This window comes from Chiloscyllium plagiosum, unplaced genomic scaffold, assembly GCF_037043375.1.
Source record: "Chiloscyllium plagiosum isolate Xiang-an unplaced genomic scaffold, Cpla_swu_hap1 HiC_scaffold_24, whole genome shotgun sequence".
Classification (NCBI taxonomy): Eukaryota; Metazoa; Chordata; class Chondrichthyes; order Orectolobiformes; family Hemiscylliidae; genus Chiloscyllium; species Chiloscyllium plagiosum.
In genome coordinates, this window is record NW_028270162.1 from 17,386,483 (window position 1) to 17,403,891 (window position 17,409).

At 38.3% G+C, this 17,409-nt stretch overlaps 1 long non-coding RNA gene across 1 annotated transcript; it reads right to left on the reverse strand.

The window, feature by feature from the left end:
* Positions 1–8,799: 8,799 nt before the first annotated feature.
* Positions 8,800–17,368, reverse strand: LOC122562569 (uncharacterized). Its single transcript, XR_006315358.2, has 2 exons — positions 17,229–17,368; positions 8,800–14,580 (listed from the first exon to the last, which is right to left on the reverse strand). It is a non-coding gene; the product is annotated as an uncharacterized LOC122562569 (long non-coding RNA).
* Positions 17,369–17,409: the final 41 nt, after the last annotated feature.

The window sequence follows — 17,409 nt, forward strand, 5'->3', positions numbered from 1 at the left end:
AAAATAGAATGCAATTAAAAATAATCCACAAACTTTCTACCAGCAGAGAAGCAGTAAGTGGGTAATAAGAGGTTGGGTGAAACTGATTAGAACAAGTGAAGACAGTACTCAATGCCTACCTCTGGTCACACTCCATCAAACTAACAATTTCTTAGCTCTTCCTTGAATCTTTTTCATACTTGTTTGATGCTCTGTAATTACAAAATTGGAAACAAAAAGGCACCTTTCTATTGACTTTTAATTTCACTGAGATAGCTACAGACTAATTCACAGACAACTCTAAAAATTCGACTCCCATTATGACAAATTGCTCCACAATAAGTTTCAACAATCCAAAACAAACAATTCAAAATTACCTAAAAGTCAATTCACCCCAAATTCCAACGCTGGCTCATTGTTCTTAAGAGTTCAGGACACAGATCTGACTCAGTACTGAAAATTAATCAGTTCATCCATGGGCCATATCTTGTCTTACCATGTTTTCTTGAAATCCATTTTAGTTTTTGAAATATATTGTTTACAATCAGGGTGAAAACATGATATGTACCCACCTTCAGTGGCAGAGGTAACAAAGAAGGTCATATACCCTTCAACTACGTAATTAGTACTTTGTATTGGTGGTTATTAAAGAAGATGACAGCCACTGATGCCTTTACTTTCTAAATACCTGTAGAAATACTTGCTACCAATTGTTATATTTATAGCTAGCTTCCTCTCTCACACTAATTTCTTCCTCCTTATTAACTTGTTAGTCGTTCTCTGCCATTCCTTTTGTTTTAATTGATCATCTGTCCTACCATCCAACAACGTGCTTCTTCCTAAGTTTGATGCTTAGCTTGTCTAGTTAACCACAGGTGGTGAGTTCTCCTTTAGAACTTTTCTATATTGTAGGAATATACTTATTCTGAGTACTCTGATCAAATTTAGGAATGGGCCTCTCATATATTAGGGTTGATCTTTCTCTGCAGCTGTATTTCTATATTCTGCATTCTGTTCTATTATCTAAAGTACTTATACAGTAGTGCCTCGACTTACGAACTTAATCTGTTCTGGGACCCGGTTCACGAACCGAAAAGTTCGCGAACTGAATCAATTTTCCCATTGTTCGGATATTCAAAGCGCGCATAGCAAAGCAGAACAATTACAATGAATCCACTGGCTTTTTGCGTTCGTATCTTGAATTTCGTACGTACATTGAAGCAAAATTTTACAAACAATCCTGTTCGTAAACCGATTTGTTCATGAACGGGGTCGTTCGTATGTCGAGGCGTTACTGTATAAGTACAATTTGTCTGGTTAGCAGACAAAACAATATTTTTCACTATCTCAGTATGTGACAATACTAAATCAAAATTGCAACCACTGCGCCTCTATTGATCTATCCCTGGATTAGTAAGTCACCTCACTTTAGCTAGCTCATTTTTCACGCCCATATTTTTGCCTTGTTTAACTTCTAAATATTTGTCTAAGCTCCAATCTTCTCCCTTTCAAGCGGAATATAAAATTCAATCATATTGTCGTCACCAATATCTAGAATGCCTTCCCTGAAGTCATTAATTACTTCCCTCATTACAAAATATAAATAGCCTAATGGTCAATCAATTCCAAAACATGCTGCTGTAAGAAATGATCTTGAAATAATTCTTTGAACTTCTCATCCAGGTTGCTATTGCCCATTTGACTTTCCAGTTTCTAAGTGACTTTAATGCACATAGTAATGATTGCCTTTTCCTTATGATAAGTTCCAAAGAAGTTGTATCAGACTCAAAAGGTTAATTCTGTTTCAATCTGCATAGATGCTGTCAAACTTGCTGAGTTTGTCCAGCATTCTGTTTGTTTCTGATTTTCAGCATTCAGTGTTTTGCTGCCTTGTATACTGCATCCCACATTTGTGGTTACTGTTAGAGGGCCTGGAGACCCCAATCCCACTATTGACTTGATCCTACTGTTCCTCATCTCTACCCACCTGATAGTATGTTGAGGTGTTCCTCAAAGGCCAGGCTGTAACCATTTCTTCTTTTATATAAGTGACTTGGATATTGAAATACAGTGTAAGATTTCAAAATTTGCAGATGATACTAAAGAAGATGATTCCAACCAACTGAGAAGTAATAGGTAAGATAATGGAATGAACAGACAAGTAGCAGATGGAAGCAGAGAACACTGAGTTGATCCATGGTAGCAGAAGGGATAAGGAAAAGGCAGCATGCACTTTACTGCACAGTTTAAATACACAGACCTTTGAAGGTGGTGCATATAATGGGATAGTAATCATCAAAGCATTTCGGATCTTGGCATTCAAATATAAAGAAAGCAAGTATAAAAGCAGGGAAGTTGAACTAAACATTTATAAAGTATGTTTTTGCCTTAACTGAATATTATGTCCTGTTATCGACATCATTCTTTAGGAAAGGTGTGAAGGTTCCCGAGAGGTTACAAAGCAGATTTGTCAGAATATTTCCAAGGATAAGAAAATTTAGAAAGGAAGATTAGATTGGACATGCTGGGGTTGTTCTCGTTGGAGCAAAGAATGTTAAAGAGCTATCTGATAGGAAAAGTCCAAGATAAGATGGGTTTACAGCTAAACAAAGAAAAGCTTTTCCCATTGGTTGATGGCATATAGAATGGAATTAAGGTTTTGGACACAAGTTTCAGGGGAATATGAGGAAGACTTTTTTTTCAATTTGAATATCAATGACCTGGAACTCTACCTATGAGAATGGCAGAAACAAAGATAAATAACGCTTTCAAATGGAAAGCGGATAGAGTCTTGAGGGAATTAAATTGCCAGCCCACGGGGATAGAATGGAGAAATGGGACTGAATTGCTCAGAGAACCACTATGGATTAAATGGACCGAATGGTTGTCATTTATCCTATAATGATAGCAACGGTTTTGGACTGTCAGACTTATCCAACTTATTACAGTGGTGGTGTCATTCTGCATGATCTGAGGATGGCTTTGAACATAATGTAATGGTGACTTCTGCCAATGTCATTATGGGAAGGCACATAGCTCATCGGCAACAGTGAGCTCGGGTTGTTTATTTGTTCATTTTGGTTTCCTCCATCTGACAGGTCCACTCAGGTGGCAGTAGTCTTCAAGACTCCATTAGTGATGGTCCTCTGCAACCAGTAATGTTTGCAATTGTCATGATGCAGGAGTTTATTTAAGCCAGAAAAGTTCAAAGAAATGTTTCCAGCTGACTCACTCAAACTGAAATTTCAAACATTTGAACAAGCACTAAAGATACATTAATTTATTTGCAAACGATTTCAGGAATGTGTGTTACAGAAAATGATCACTCCAAAACTTAAGTGAGGCAGTAAGGCTGTTGAAATTTTAAGTCCAAATTTGTCTAAAATTTATGCAGCAATAGATATCTTCTGATTGTTAAAGAAGCAGCAGCATCACACTATGCAAAGTTATGTTGTCCTTGGCTTTTTTTTAAATAAGAGGAGTCGTAAAAGACACTGACTCTGAAAAGTCTAAGTTTGAAGGGTTTTAGGCCGGTCTGATTATAGCTAAAAGATATTGCCTCAGGCAAAACGCTTTTGAATTTTTAAAATAAAACACTTGTACGATGAAAGGAGAGTGGCCAGTTCTCCCAGCTCACCTTTATCCTGGTTTGATTTGGTTTTGGCAGTCTGTCTATTCACTGAAAGCAGTCAGGCAGTTTGAGGCCGCTGATATCTCTCTCTCTCCCCTGTAAGACCCTGTTTGATTTTACCTTTTGTGTCGAGAGGTGTTTATTGGGATTGTTACAAGCATTTGGAAGCAGCATTAAGTTAGGATGATCTGTTACATACATTTGTTATTCATGTATTCTGTTCTCTTTTGTTTGTTTAATTTAGTAATCTTGTAAAGATATTCTGTTTTGTTTAAAACCACGTGGTTTTTCCAACTTTATTCCTCCCAGAATAACTGTGTTCTACCTGCTTAAAACAACTAACAAAGTTAGGGTCTGGGCTAATTTCTTGAAATGTTTTGAGGGGCTCTGGCCTGGTCCAGAACAACAGATTGGGGGGGTCTTTGCAGGATCCCAAGTATAGTTCCAAATTAGAATTAGGGTTGTTGGACCCGAAGCCAGCGAGTGGTAGGTGTTAAGTGTCTTTTGTTCTGGATGTTAAATTCGATTGGTTTAAACAGTGCTCGGGATAGCAATGACTCTTTCAGTCACCAAGAGTTTTCTGGGGTTGGAAGAAGTGACATTGGGGTTTTATAAAAGGTAATTAAGGCCAAGCTGCTGGAATTAGCAGACAAGCTGGAGTTGGAGCTGCATCCTTTTGTGGTGAAAGGAGAGATATTCCAGCAATAGCTCAGCATTTAAATTTGCTGGAAATGCCACCAGAATCTTTTGAGATCGCTAAAATTCAATTGATAATTAAGCAGCTGGAGTTGGAGACAAAAGACAAGGAAATGATAAAGTTTGAATTTGAGTAATAGTAAAGGAAAAAGAACAAATTGCTTTCGCAAAACAAGAGAAAGAGAGAGTTTAAACTTCAGAAATTGGCACTTTGACAGGAAAGTCAGCTTAAAAAGATGCAGATGAAGGCTGAAGATAAGGTTAGTGAGGAAGAGCAAACCCATGGTGAGAAACTATTTAAGTATATTCAAACATTGTCTAAATTTGATGAGAAGGATGTGGAAGCCTTTTTCACCTCATTTGAAAAGATGGCTAAATAATTGCGGTGGCCAGTGACCATGTGGGTTTTGTTGATCCAAACACAACTTGTCGGTAGAGCTATTTGTATCACTATCAGAAGAGATATCTGGGAAGTGTGAGGTGATGAAGAAAGCCATCTTATGTGCACATGAACTTGTGCCAGAAGCCTACAGAGTTTGAAAGGTTCAAATAAAGTAATTTTGATAGGTGGATGAGGGCATTAAAAATAGAGCAAACTTATGACACTCAGAATTATTTTAGAGAAATTCAAAAATTTACTTCCTGAAGCAGTGAGAACTCGTGGAAGAGCAGAGAGTTAGAATGACAAGATTAGCTGATGATTATGAGCTGGCCCATAAATCGAAGTTTGCCTTCCAAAATCAGTTTCAATCTGAGAGAGATAGAAATAGGGGAAAGGAGAAATCCTCACGTGGAAAGGGAAAGGTAGGTCTCAGTGAAGATCACAAGGATAACTTACCACTGGGTTAAAAAGGAAACCTTTGAAGGGTAAAAGAGAAGTTGAAAAGCTCTGGTGTTCTCACTGCATCAAAGTAGGCCATGTGAAATCACAGCATTGTTCGATTAAAAAAAGCACTGGGAAGCCAGATGTAGGAAAACAAGATAAGCCAGAGAATTTTTTTGGAGTGGTAACAGAAAGCACAGTGGAGGCTAGAAAGCTGCACCGTAATGTACAAGCTGGTTACAGGTTGGTTAAGGAGGAAGTATCAGATCATCTTAAACCATATAGCTACAAAGGTAAAGTTACTCTGGTAGGCCAGGAGCAGCATGTAAAGAGATTACAATATTAAGAGATACAGGATCCTCTTAATCTGTGATGAAAAAAGATTAGGTGATATGTACCTCTGAAGGACTACTGCCAGAAAAGGTGCTAGTAATGGGAATTCATGGTGAGACAAGAAACACTCAATTATGTAACGTGAGGTTAGAGTGTCCAGTGAAGATTGGAGAAGTCGTGGTAGGAGTACTCGACAAACTCTCAGCTTCAGGAATATAATTTATCCTTGCTAATGATATACCTGGTTAACAGGTAGGACTGCTGCCTACTGTGGTTGAAAAGCCAGTGGAAACTCAGGCAACTGAACAATTACAGGACGAATATCCTGGGATTTTTCCTGACTATGTGGTAATGAGGTCACAAAGTCACCATTGAAACAGAGGAGATTGAAGAGTACAGATAAGAAAGTGGAAGTGGAATGACCCTGTTTGATCAGAGGGTTAACACAAACCAGGAACAGATAGATGACAAAGTAGGCATTTTTAACTCAGATAAATTAACTGAGTTACTGCAGAACGATGAAAATTTGAAGCAATTGTATCAAAAGGCATATACAGAAAAAGAATCCAAATGTATCCCTGAACGTTTATCTTAAAAATGATGTCTTAATGAGGAAATGGAGATCATCACATATTCGGGCAGATGAGAAATGGGTAGAAGTTCATCAAGTCATACTGCCAGTGGGTTATAGAAAGGAGATGTTGCGAGTAGCTCATGAGTTACCTCCAAGGGATCATTTCGGAGTGAGAAAAACACAAGCTAAAATACAAGAATGTTTATACTGGCCTGGACTGCACAAGGATGCAGTTAAATTTTGCCAGACGTATCATACATGTCAAGTAATTGGAAAACCACAGGCTGTAATAAAACCTGCACCTTTAATACCTATTCCTGCATTTGAGGAACCTTTCACAAGAGTCTTAATTGATTGCGTAGGACCCTGACCTTAAACAAAAAGTGGGAATCAGTAATTGTTAACAATAATGGATGTGTCCACTAGATTTCCAGGCGCAATTCCATTATGCAATATCACAGCTAAACGATTGTAGAGGAATTACTCAAATTTTTCATTAAATATGCACTACCCACAGAGATACGATCAGATCAAGGGTTGATCTGATTCAGATCACTGAATTGCCAGAGAGGCAAGGAGTTTCAGTAGATAGCGGACTGCCAGAAGGTATTGGACAGCTGAAAACTGTGTTGATACTGCCCTAGTATTAGCCATGTCTAATTACGCAAAGCCCTTCAAGATGGCCATCGATGCTATGCTCTTGCAGGAAGACGAGAAGATAGAAAGACTTAATGGGTATTTCTCCAGGAACTAAACATTCATCAGCAGAAATATTCAACAGTTGAGGAGACTTTGAGCTTGGTATTGGCATTAAAACATTTCAATGTTTATGTTACCAGTAATGTATCGGAGACAAATCATATACACTGATCATAACCCATTGAAGTTCATGGAGACATTTAAGGACAAAAATGCCAGACTATTCAGATGGAACATGTTGCTAAATTAAATTTGAAAATTGTACATGTGGCAGGTCAAGAAAACATAATTGCCAACTGAGAAATGGAGGCGTTCAGTGGCAGGAGTAAAACAACTGAAACAGACCATAGTAGTGCGTGTTTGCATGTTTATAGTCAATGTAATGTATGTGCGTTATAGAGTACAAACAGTTCAAGATGAAGGGGTTTTAAAATGAAGCCATCTTTGGATATTGATGGTTCTTTATTTTTAAGGGTTTGAGGTAAGATGATGCTCCTTTAACAAGGTTATGTATCCTTTTTCTTTTCCAGACAGGTCATAAAAGACATCAACTCCAAAAAGTCTAAGTTTGAAAGGTTTTAGGGCCAGTTTGATTATAGCTAACAGATACCACCTAGGCAAAAAGGCTTTCAAATGTTTTATAAAAAACACTTGGACGATGAAAGGGGAGTGGCCAGTTCTCCCAGCTCAGCTTTTCTCTGGTTTGATTTGAGTTTGGCAGTCTGGCTTTTAACCAAAAGCAGTCAAGCAGTTTGAGGCTGTTGATCTCTCTGACATCTCCCCGTAAGACACTGTTTGATTTTACCTTTTGTGCCAAGAGGTGTTTATCGGGATTGTTGCAAATATTTGGAACAACATCATTAAGTTTGGATGATCTGATGGGTTTTCAGATAGTTAAAGTTATTCAATATTCTGTTCTTTTCTGTTTGTGTTTCATTTGGTAATCTTGTAAATAAATTCTGTTTTGTTTAAAACTAAGTGGTTTCATCAACTGCATCTATTCTGGAATATCCACCTTACATCTGATTAAAACAACTAGCAAAGTTAGGGTCTGGACTACCTTTGTGAAATGTTTTGAGGGGGTTTGGCCTGGTCCATAACAATAGAAAATCTGAGGCTGACCTTATAGAGGTTTATAAAATCATAAGGGACATGGACAGGATAAATAGCCAAGGTGTTTTCCCTTGGGTAGGGGAGTCCAGAACTAGAGGGCATCGGTTTATGGTGAGAAGGGAAAGATTCATAAGAGACCTAAGGGGCAACTTTCTCATGCAGAGGGTGGTGCATGTATGGAATGAACTGCCAGAGGAAGCGGTGGAGGCTAGTACAATTACAACATTTAAAAGGCATCTGGTTGAGTATATGAATAGGAAGGGTTTAGAGGGATATGGGCCAAGTACTGGCAAATGGGACTAGATTAATATAGGATATCTGTTAGTCATGGACAAACTGGACTGAAGGGTCTGTTTCCGTGCTGTACATCTCTTTAAAAGAAACAGAAAAGTTAAGAACTCATAGACCAGGCAAGAAGTAATTAAAACAAAGAATTAACTTGAATTTAAATGATGCTTTCAAAGATTCAGGATGTGTCAAATCACTTAAGTCAATTACTTATTACTTCTGATGTTTAACCTCATTCTGTGTGAGTAAATACAGCTGCTAATTTGCACATTACAAAATCCCAAAAACAGCAGTGTGTTTTCGACATGTTGTTCGAGTATAAATGTAACTAAGGCCACCATGCTGTCACTGCAATTCATACATTGCCATAGTAATTTTTACAGCTACGTAGACAAATAAATTTTTTTTGTCTCCTCTGAAATTTCTGACAATGTAAGCCTCCTCAATGTTTCACTGAAGTATCAGCCTAGGCACTCCTCAAATACTGATACACTCATAAGAACCTTTTTTGTAAATATAAAGTCTCTAGGAACCAATGTTTACAGCATTCAAAAGACAGACAGTAGACAAGAAAAAAGTGTTATCACTGAGAATATTTCTGTGGAGGGGTACCAAGGAGGATGCTTCCATTTTGATATCTTCAGTAATAATTGATAAAATACATCAAGGCATAAATGTTTATTTCTTTGTACTGAAACCTTAGTGTGAGTAAGTCAACACTAGAGAGATAAATAATGGATGGACAGAATGTGATGACAACAAAAAGAGGAAAAGCATTTTGAAAACTTGTGCTCTAGTTGTGAAATGAGCCACATTTTACTTATGAATATCTGATACAAAAAAACCCAAGTCAAATGTAACTCCAGTTCTGTTTCTCAATACATTCAAGAGGAAGTTCTACAATATGTTTGGATGGGTAAATACACAATATTTTACAAAGATTAGTAAACATCAAGTTTATTGAATCACAGAATTAATTTAACTTTGCAAAAATTCATAAGTCAATGAAATGGGAGATGGACCAAGATGGCTGCTCCCATTTTTATATATTCAGTAATAATTAATAAAACACATAAGTAACAATAAGACATAAAAGTAACAATAATGCTAACATTGAAACAAAACCACTCGAAGTTCATCAATGCTGCAATTTACAAAACCAAATAATCACTAACTTTCCACATTCAAAACAATTAGTCTCAATGCACCTATTACATACAGAACATTGCACCATCAACTATACATGATAGCTATCCTTTCAATAGCATAAAATGATTCCACAAATTAGGTTTTAATCCTTTGTATAAGTTGCAGGGCCTTTGAAAAGCTTCAACCATTTCAGCCAGGGCTTACAATTGCTCTTAACTGCTTTGCCTTCATACTAGATCTTTAGAACTGATAAGTTGATTCAAGTGTACAGAATAGATGTCCCACCACAATTTTAAAAGCCACTGAACACTGAATACATTAGACTAGATTGAATGATGTGCGGGCAAATTGTTGCTTCACCTGAATGGTGTGTCTGGTGCCTTAGATAGTGAGGAGGGAGGAGATAAACAGGCAAGTGTTGCACCTTCTGCGACTGCATGGGAAGGCGCTGTAAGGTTGTGTTGGGAGTGGAGGGGTGCATCCGGGTGTTTTGGAGAGAACGGTCCCTGCAGAATTCTGACAAGGGAGGGGAGGGGAACACGTGTCTGGTGATGGCACCCCAATGGAGGTGGTGGAAATGTAGTTTACAATCCTTTGGAGACAGAGGCTAGTGAGGTGGAGAACCCTATCATGTTTGTGGAAGAGGATGAAAGGGGTGAGGGCTGAAGTGTGGGGATGAGTCAGACACAACTGAGGGCCTCGACAACCAAGGTGGTGGGGAATCCTCGGTTAAGGAAAAAGTGGAACATTTCTGAGGCCCTCCTGTGAAAGGCAGCATCATCAGAACAGCTATGAAGGAGATGAAAAAATTTGCAGAATGGATAGAGTCCTCACAAGAAGCAAGGTAACTTTGGGAAACTGTGAGCTTGTAACGGATACTGGTGGTCAGCCTATCCCCAGAAATGGAAACAGAGAGGTCAAGGGAAAGGAGAAGTCATAAATGGTCCAGATGAAGGCAAGAGCAGATTGGAAATTGAAAACAAAATTCATCAATTTTTCCAGTTTTGGTGGGAGAGAGAAGCAGCACCGATAACATCATTGCACTAGTGAAAGTGTGGTAGGTAGGGACTGGAACAACGAATGTTTATATACCCCACAAAGAGACTGACATTCTTGGAGCCTATGCAGGAACTCATGGCTAAACCTTTTAACCTAAGAAAGTGAGAGGAACTAAAGAGCTTGCTGAAAGTGAGGATGAGTTTGGCCAGACGGAGGAGGGTGGTGGTAGATGGCTAAGGTTTAATCCCCATTGTGCACTAAATAAGTGACCACACCAAAAGAAGCTTTCAAAGCATTACCAAGGCTTGATCATCCATAAATAATGGAGGAGGAAAGGAAACACATTCACTAGATTCTACTTAAACATGCACGTGTGAATTATAGGTGAAAATAGATTCCAAAATGAAACAACTACTATTGAAACAGAAACAGCAGAAATATAATTTGCGATCCTTAAGTCCGTAAGCCACATACACAGCAATAATTATGGACGCAGCGAGCAAACATACATCCAAAACCTCAACCTGAGCTACAAATCTTCTCAAAACTAGTCGTCTGAAGAAATTTTTTTTTCTGGAATTGGAGATAACTGCCAAAAACCATAAATTTTTATATTTTAAATTTTAAGGAAGCTACCCTAAATTTAAATATAACCTACCTTCTTCTTCCCCATTTAAAATACGTCTTTCTCACTTTCTCAAACCTTCCCACCTAATTTCAATAAATTTCTCCCTTTTCCCTCATAAAATTGCATCTCTCATCTCCTCTTCCTTATTCCACAAGGAATTAGATTTCATTAATGTCAACCTTAATTCAAACAGTATACTTCCTCAATACTTTCCTCAACTTAAAGTTAATCAATTAACTCATCTTCATTACTTTGTACAAAACCAGTCAGTCTCATAGCATTTTTTTTAATTCTCCAGTTTGGTTCAGCTTCATGTCTTTCCAGATTCTGAAGCGTAAAAAACAAAAAGACAATTTGAAACAAGAATTTTAGAAAGAAAGGTGCAAAATGGATTTTCATCTGTTCGGAATGAAGATTTACTCAAACAATAAAGCAACACCTTGGACCATGAATCTCAGCACTCAGCCACATCAAAGAATACAGTTAACAGCACTTCACAATTCCAACGTACCAGCGATAGAAACCCAACTTTTCATGGATCTTGTAAAGCTCAACTGAAAGATCTGCTCAGAATAAAAGCATGATGTATGAAAGTTAACAGGCAGAACATTGCAGGAAAATAAGACACTACCACTCTGCTGAAATTAGAGCAGCAACATTCCAAAAATGTATAGTACCAAGAGAAAGCAATTCAGTCAACAGTACCTCACTGAAGAAAAAGGAATTACAGAAGCGAAATCCACACAAAATACCCATCTTTCACAAAGACCACTATTGGATACAACACATTTCAGCTACAATAATGACAGACAGATTAAACTTTATCAAAAAAATAATTTGTAGAGTGTGCAAAAAGTATTTAAAAAAAAACAAAAATTCCAGTTCATGTTTATGTTAACAATCAGTGCAAAATCAGATGATAAGTTTTAGTGGCACGAACACAGCATAAATTACACTAGATTACTTTAAACTCAAATATGCCGAGAGATACATAACACATGGACAAAACAGGTTCACATTGTTGCACAGTTTAAGAGTGTTGAGTTTGTAGCCTCACTTGGTTATCTTCTAAACTTTTCATTAAGATTGATATGGTTTTGGTGAAGTACAAACCAAACAGATGTCAGTCAAATCAAAGATGTCAGTCAAAGTGCTTGCTCTTCTAAAAATAGATTAGTGTTTTTCTCAAGTCTTAAGCTGACTTTGGAACAGGAAACAAGGCTCATTCAAATGTTACAACAAATTGGAGCAGAGTCGAATCTGACATTCAATTACATAGACCATTTTTTGATAGTGTCAACTCCAGTTTCCTGCTAGTGTCCCCAACATAACCCTTTACTTTCCTGTGGATCAAAAAAAAATCAGCATAATTCAGTGCTGAATACATTTATTTACCTAATGTCTAATGAAGTAATTCCTCTTCATCTCAAATTTAAATGGAAGACCCCTTACATTGAAACTGTGCTCCCTCTTTCCAAATTCCCCCATCAGGAAAAATATCTGTAACATCTATCTAGTCAAGGCTCCCCCTCAGAATCGTTTATGCTTCAAAAGGATCACCCCTCATGTATCCAATAAGTATAGGCTCAACTTGCCTCATTAGGCAACTTCTTCATACTAAGAATCAGCCTAGTTAACCTTTTCTGAACTGCTTTGAAGAAACTACATTCTGGGAAAAACGTTTCTCATAGTACCATTACATTAAAAAATACATCAGAAAATATGAATATTGTCAAAAGAACCGAAACAAGCAACAATAAAAAGACAATTTTTTTAAAAACTAAAAAAACATCAAAACACCCCAATAGAAGCCTCAAATCTACAATTTTGTAGTTATGGCAAATAAACCCATTTAATGTCTGGCTTTGTAAATCTGCTTCAAATCGGAACATTTTCTCAGACATAATTGTTATAAATTAACAGGAACAGTATCAAAATATCACAAGGTTTTCATCCCGTAGTGCAATGTGTCAACAAATTAGGAAGAAAATTTGTGGCTAGTTACAGATGAACAATTTAAAAATTTAAAAGGGACTATTCAACATTCACAGGTAAAACTGTACTATTGTCGATGATAGTCAACAAGGTGTAAAATTAATCTTTAGCACTTCTTTCAAAAAAAAAGTTTTGATATTATCTAACTGCCACAATTCGACTCCAATATGTATATAAAGCTTAACCTGAACAAAACATTTTTAATTTAAAATGCTTAGCAGATTAGACAGCATTTCTGGAGAAACAGAAGCAGGTTAATGACTTTTTCCTTAAGACTGAATGAAGACCTGAAACATTAACTGCATTCTGTTTTTCCCAGATGATATTGTGAGCTGTTGAGTATTCCAGTTTTTCCTATTTTGATTGCGGATTTCCAGTAGGTGCAGCTTTTTGATTGTAGTAATTTTTGAAAATTGAATCCAGTTCTTATTTATCTAGGTGGTCAGTCATAGAGTTTACTAACCTTTTACATTAGAACTTATCAATATTTGCTACTTAATTTTTTTTTGGAAAAGTGACTGCATTATCCCGAAATCCTCAGAGAAATTCAAATCCCAATGCAAAACAAAATTATGGCAATGACTCTGCTTGTGATCCTTCAAATGTAGTGTATATTTGTTTTACAGTAACAATGTTCTGGTTTAATCCTTTTCTTTATTTCTACGTGATTTCTTTGGAGCGGGCAGTGAATGGTTGAAGGGGCATTACGGTAATGAGTAATGGTGCCAATTGTAAATTATATAGTGTATATTTAGGCAAGAATAATTTCACATGTTAATGAGGTACATGATTCTGCCAGCTATTTCACCGATTTCAAACAAAGCTTCACCATGGACCATAAACAGAAGTGTTTTTCTACAATGTGGAAACAAAATAAATAACTGAAAATGGCACATTGATCATGTTAAGTGTGCAGATCTTGCCTTCCTTTCAGCACAGGATGACTCCCAGACCTTAGTTCTGTTTTCTGAAGTGCACAGACTACATCCTTTACACACAAGCTGGGTAGCAAAAGGAAAAGGTAGCCCTTCAGATCAATCACCTGCCTCCTCAACAGCACCAAGAGCAGCAATGGGAACTATAGCATAAGGTGCTGGGATAGCGTAAAAACAAAAACAGATAAATGTAATGTCAGTTGGTTACCATGACCTATTTGTAATCACAAATATAAAACATCTGACCTCTTATAGCAACAGTAAAGTATGTAATAAATCTCAGTTCCCAGTGTGTATGACTAAATTGTAAACATTAAGAGTAAGTATGTACATCTGTCCTCCCTAACACCAAATTCTTTCAAGTTTAATTTCACAGGACCTTTTTGCAGTTTGCTTGACCTGTACCATATTCACTTGTAACTAGATTTGCACGTATTGACACTTGACCACATGTTGTGTAAGAGAGCAGCTGGCTCATTAAAAAGGTTCCAAATGTTCACAGTGCAGCAAATAAAGATACCAAAATACATATTGTACTGAAATCTTGAGCTGCACAAGCAGTTGATTTGCCAATTGGAATGCAAGTTTTATCCTTCCAGATATTAAATACAAAAGCGTCCATTTAGCAGGCATTCCATGAAGAAACAATCTTTTATCGACGACGGATGGGTTTGTACACGCAAATCATCATTAAAATCATGATGAGTAGCAGAATGCTCAAAACACTGACAGTCAGAGCTGCATGTAAAACAAAAAGAAAATTAATCACTTTGTTAAAAAATGGTCTTATTGAATTTTCTGCTCAATAAGCAGAAATTTTACAACCTGCCCATTGAAGCTATAATCATGCAAGAACATAAGATATAGGTACAGGAGTGGGCCACACTCGCCCCTAGTCTACTGCTTTGCCATTCAGTAAGATCAACGGCTAATTCATGACCCTAACTCCGATTTCCCATCTCATCTCTATTTCTCTTGAATCCCTTAATCGATCTTAGCCTTGAAGGAAAATGTCAATCCTTGAGTATAATTTAATTGCACAACATTCATTTATTTCTCCACACATACAAATGCGGAACTTTCAGAACTCTTACTAGATAGTAATGCTTTTTATACTTTGACATGAACCTTTTAACAGGGGTGGCACGGTGACTCAGTGGTTAGCACTGCTGCCTCACAGCACCAGAGACCCGGGTTCAATTCCCACCTTGGGCAACTGTCTGTGTGGAGTTTGCACATTCTCCCCGTGTCTGCGTGGGTTTCCTCCAGGTGCTCTGGTTTCCTCCCACAGTCCAAAAACGTGCAGGTTAGGTGAATTGACCATGCTAAATTGTCCGTAGTGTTAGGTGAAGGGGTAAATCTAAGGGAACGGGTCTGGGAGGGTTGCTCTTCAGAGGGTCGGAGTGGACTTGTTGGGCCGAAGGGTCTGTTTCCACACTGTAAGTAATCTAAAAAAAAATCACTGCACTGTAACTGCCCTCTCCAAATAATTAGGCAAGACCCACAGCTGAATCAAAGATTACGGCAGCAACTATTTTATGCATAGTCTAAATGGGCCTAGATTTAGTTAAAGGTTCCCCAAGAAAACTGCAACTTCAATTAAATCATGAAAATAATCAATTGTACCATGTGGTTAGTTAAATGGAAGGCCAGGTTTATTCTAAAATAGTAAAAGGTAAAGTCACCATTGTCCTACTGGATCACAGGATTGCTCTCTCATTAGAGAGAATCAGAAGTCACACAACACCAGGTTATAATCCAACAGGTTTATTTAAAAGGATGTCATTTCACCTGACGAAGGAGCAGCGCTCAGAAAGCTTGTGATTTCAAATAAACCTGTTGGAGTGTAACCTGGTGACGAGTGACTTCTGACTTTGTCCTCCCTAATCCAACACCGACATCTCCAAATCATCATTAGAGAGCGGTGCAATGGGTAGTACTTTAACCTGAAAGTCACCACACCTCAGGCAGGGGGAAAGGGTTTTTGAAGGTATTTAAATTTGTGGAGGACAGATGATTAGATCCCCTAGAGTGTGGAAACAGGCCCTTTGGCCTAACAAGTCCACACCGATCCTCCAAAGAACATCCAACCCAGACCCATTTCCCTACATTTACCCCTGACTAATGCACCTAACACTGCAGGTAATTTAGCAAGACCAATTCATTTAGCATGGCCAATTCACCTAACCTGCACATCTTTGGACTGTGGGAGGAAACCGGAGCAAACCAACACAGACACGGGCAGAATGTGCAAACTCCACATAGACAGTTGCCAGAGGCTGGAATCAAACCTAGGATCCTGGTGCTATGAGGCAGCAGTGTTAACCACTGAGCAACCGTACCACCCCATTGAGAAGGAGTCCTTCATGGTAACCTCAGCCAGTGCAGGAATACAAACCAAACTACTGGCATATTCTACATCACAAACTACCTGTCTATTCAACTTAGCTAACTGATCCCCTGTCATGTGTGTATTATACAGGATTCAGGATTAGGAGAAAAGACCAGAACAGCAGTAAAAGAAAACTGCAAATGCTGTAGAAACTCAATCAGTCTGGCAGCATCTGTGGAGAAAGAAACAAAGTGAGCAGGATCCCCAGCATCGGCAGTATGTTGCTTATATGTAAAACACAATTTACTTGGAATATTATTCAGTTGTTCTCACAATTTATCAAGTAAACTAATTATAACCATTATAATAAAAAAAATATTTATCCCCCAGAGGTGGATCTTGTGGAAGTGCAGTTCCACATACATTTGGCATTATTAGACATTGCAAAGCAATTCAGCTTTCACATGCCTTTGAAGTATGGTCAATGTTGCAATGCAATAAATGCAGCTACAAAATTGCAAAAGAAATGACACAGTGATAAAGATCGGTAATACACTCTTTTGGGGATTTTATTTGAGAGGTTAATAATGGTCAGGATACGGTTTTAAATTCTCCCTTTCTTTAAAGTAGCAGCGCATGTCTTCGATTTAAAAGGGTCACTTGACTGCTTTCTCTCCACAGATGGTGTGGGATTCGCTGAGGTCCTCTAACAATTTCTGTTCCAGATTTCCAGCATCAGCAGTTCCTGGTTTTATCCTCGGTTTATCATTTCATCCAAAAGTATCAAGCCTTCATTTTGAGCTTAAGGATCAGGCACGGGACTCGAACCCAGTACCTTTTGTGGCGGAAGCCAAAGCGGTTCACCCTGAGCTACAGCCAGGGGCTGGAGAAGCCGTTCCCTCCCCTTTAACCCGTCCCTTAAAGGTTCTGCTTCTTGCCGACACAATGACACTGAGCGGGATCGGGTGGGCGGTAAGAGGCCATTATGGCCGCCGTGTTCCGTCTACCCTGGGAGTGAAACCCGTCCGGTGTACGGCCTACTTTTCATTCTTACCGAGGTTTTGTTGCCTCAGGATACTGAAGGGCCGGTCCCGGGAGGTTGACGGTTGGTTCTGGCTCACGATGAGCGTAAATAAAGCAGCAAGGACACCGGCGAAGAAGGGGCCCATCCTGTGCCGGTGCGGGGTCCTAGCGCCCGACTGATGCGCGCGCAATCCCCAAGCAACAGACGCGAT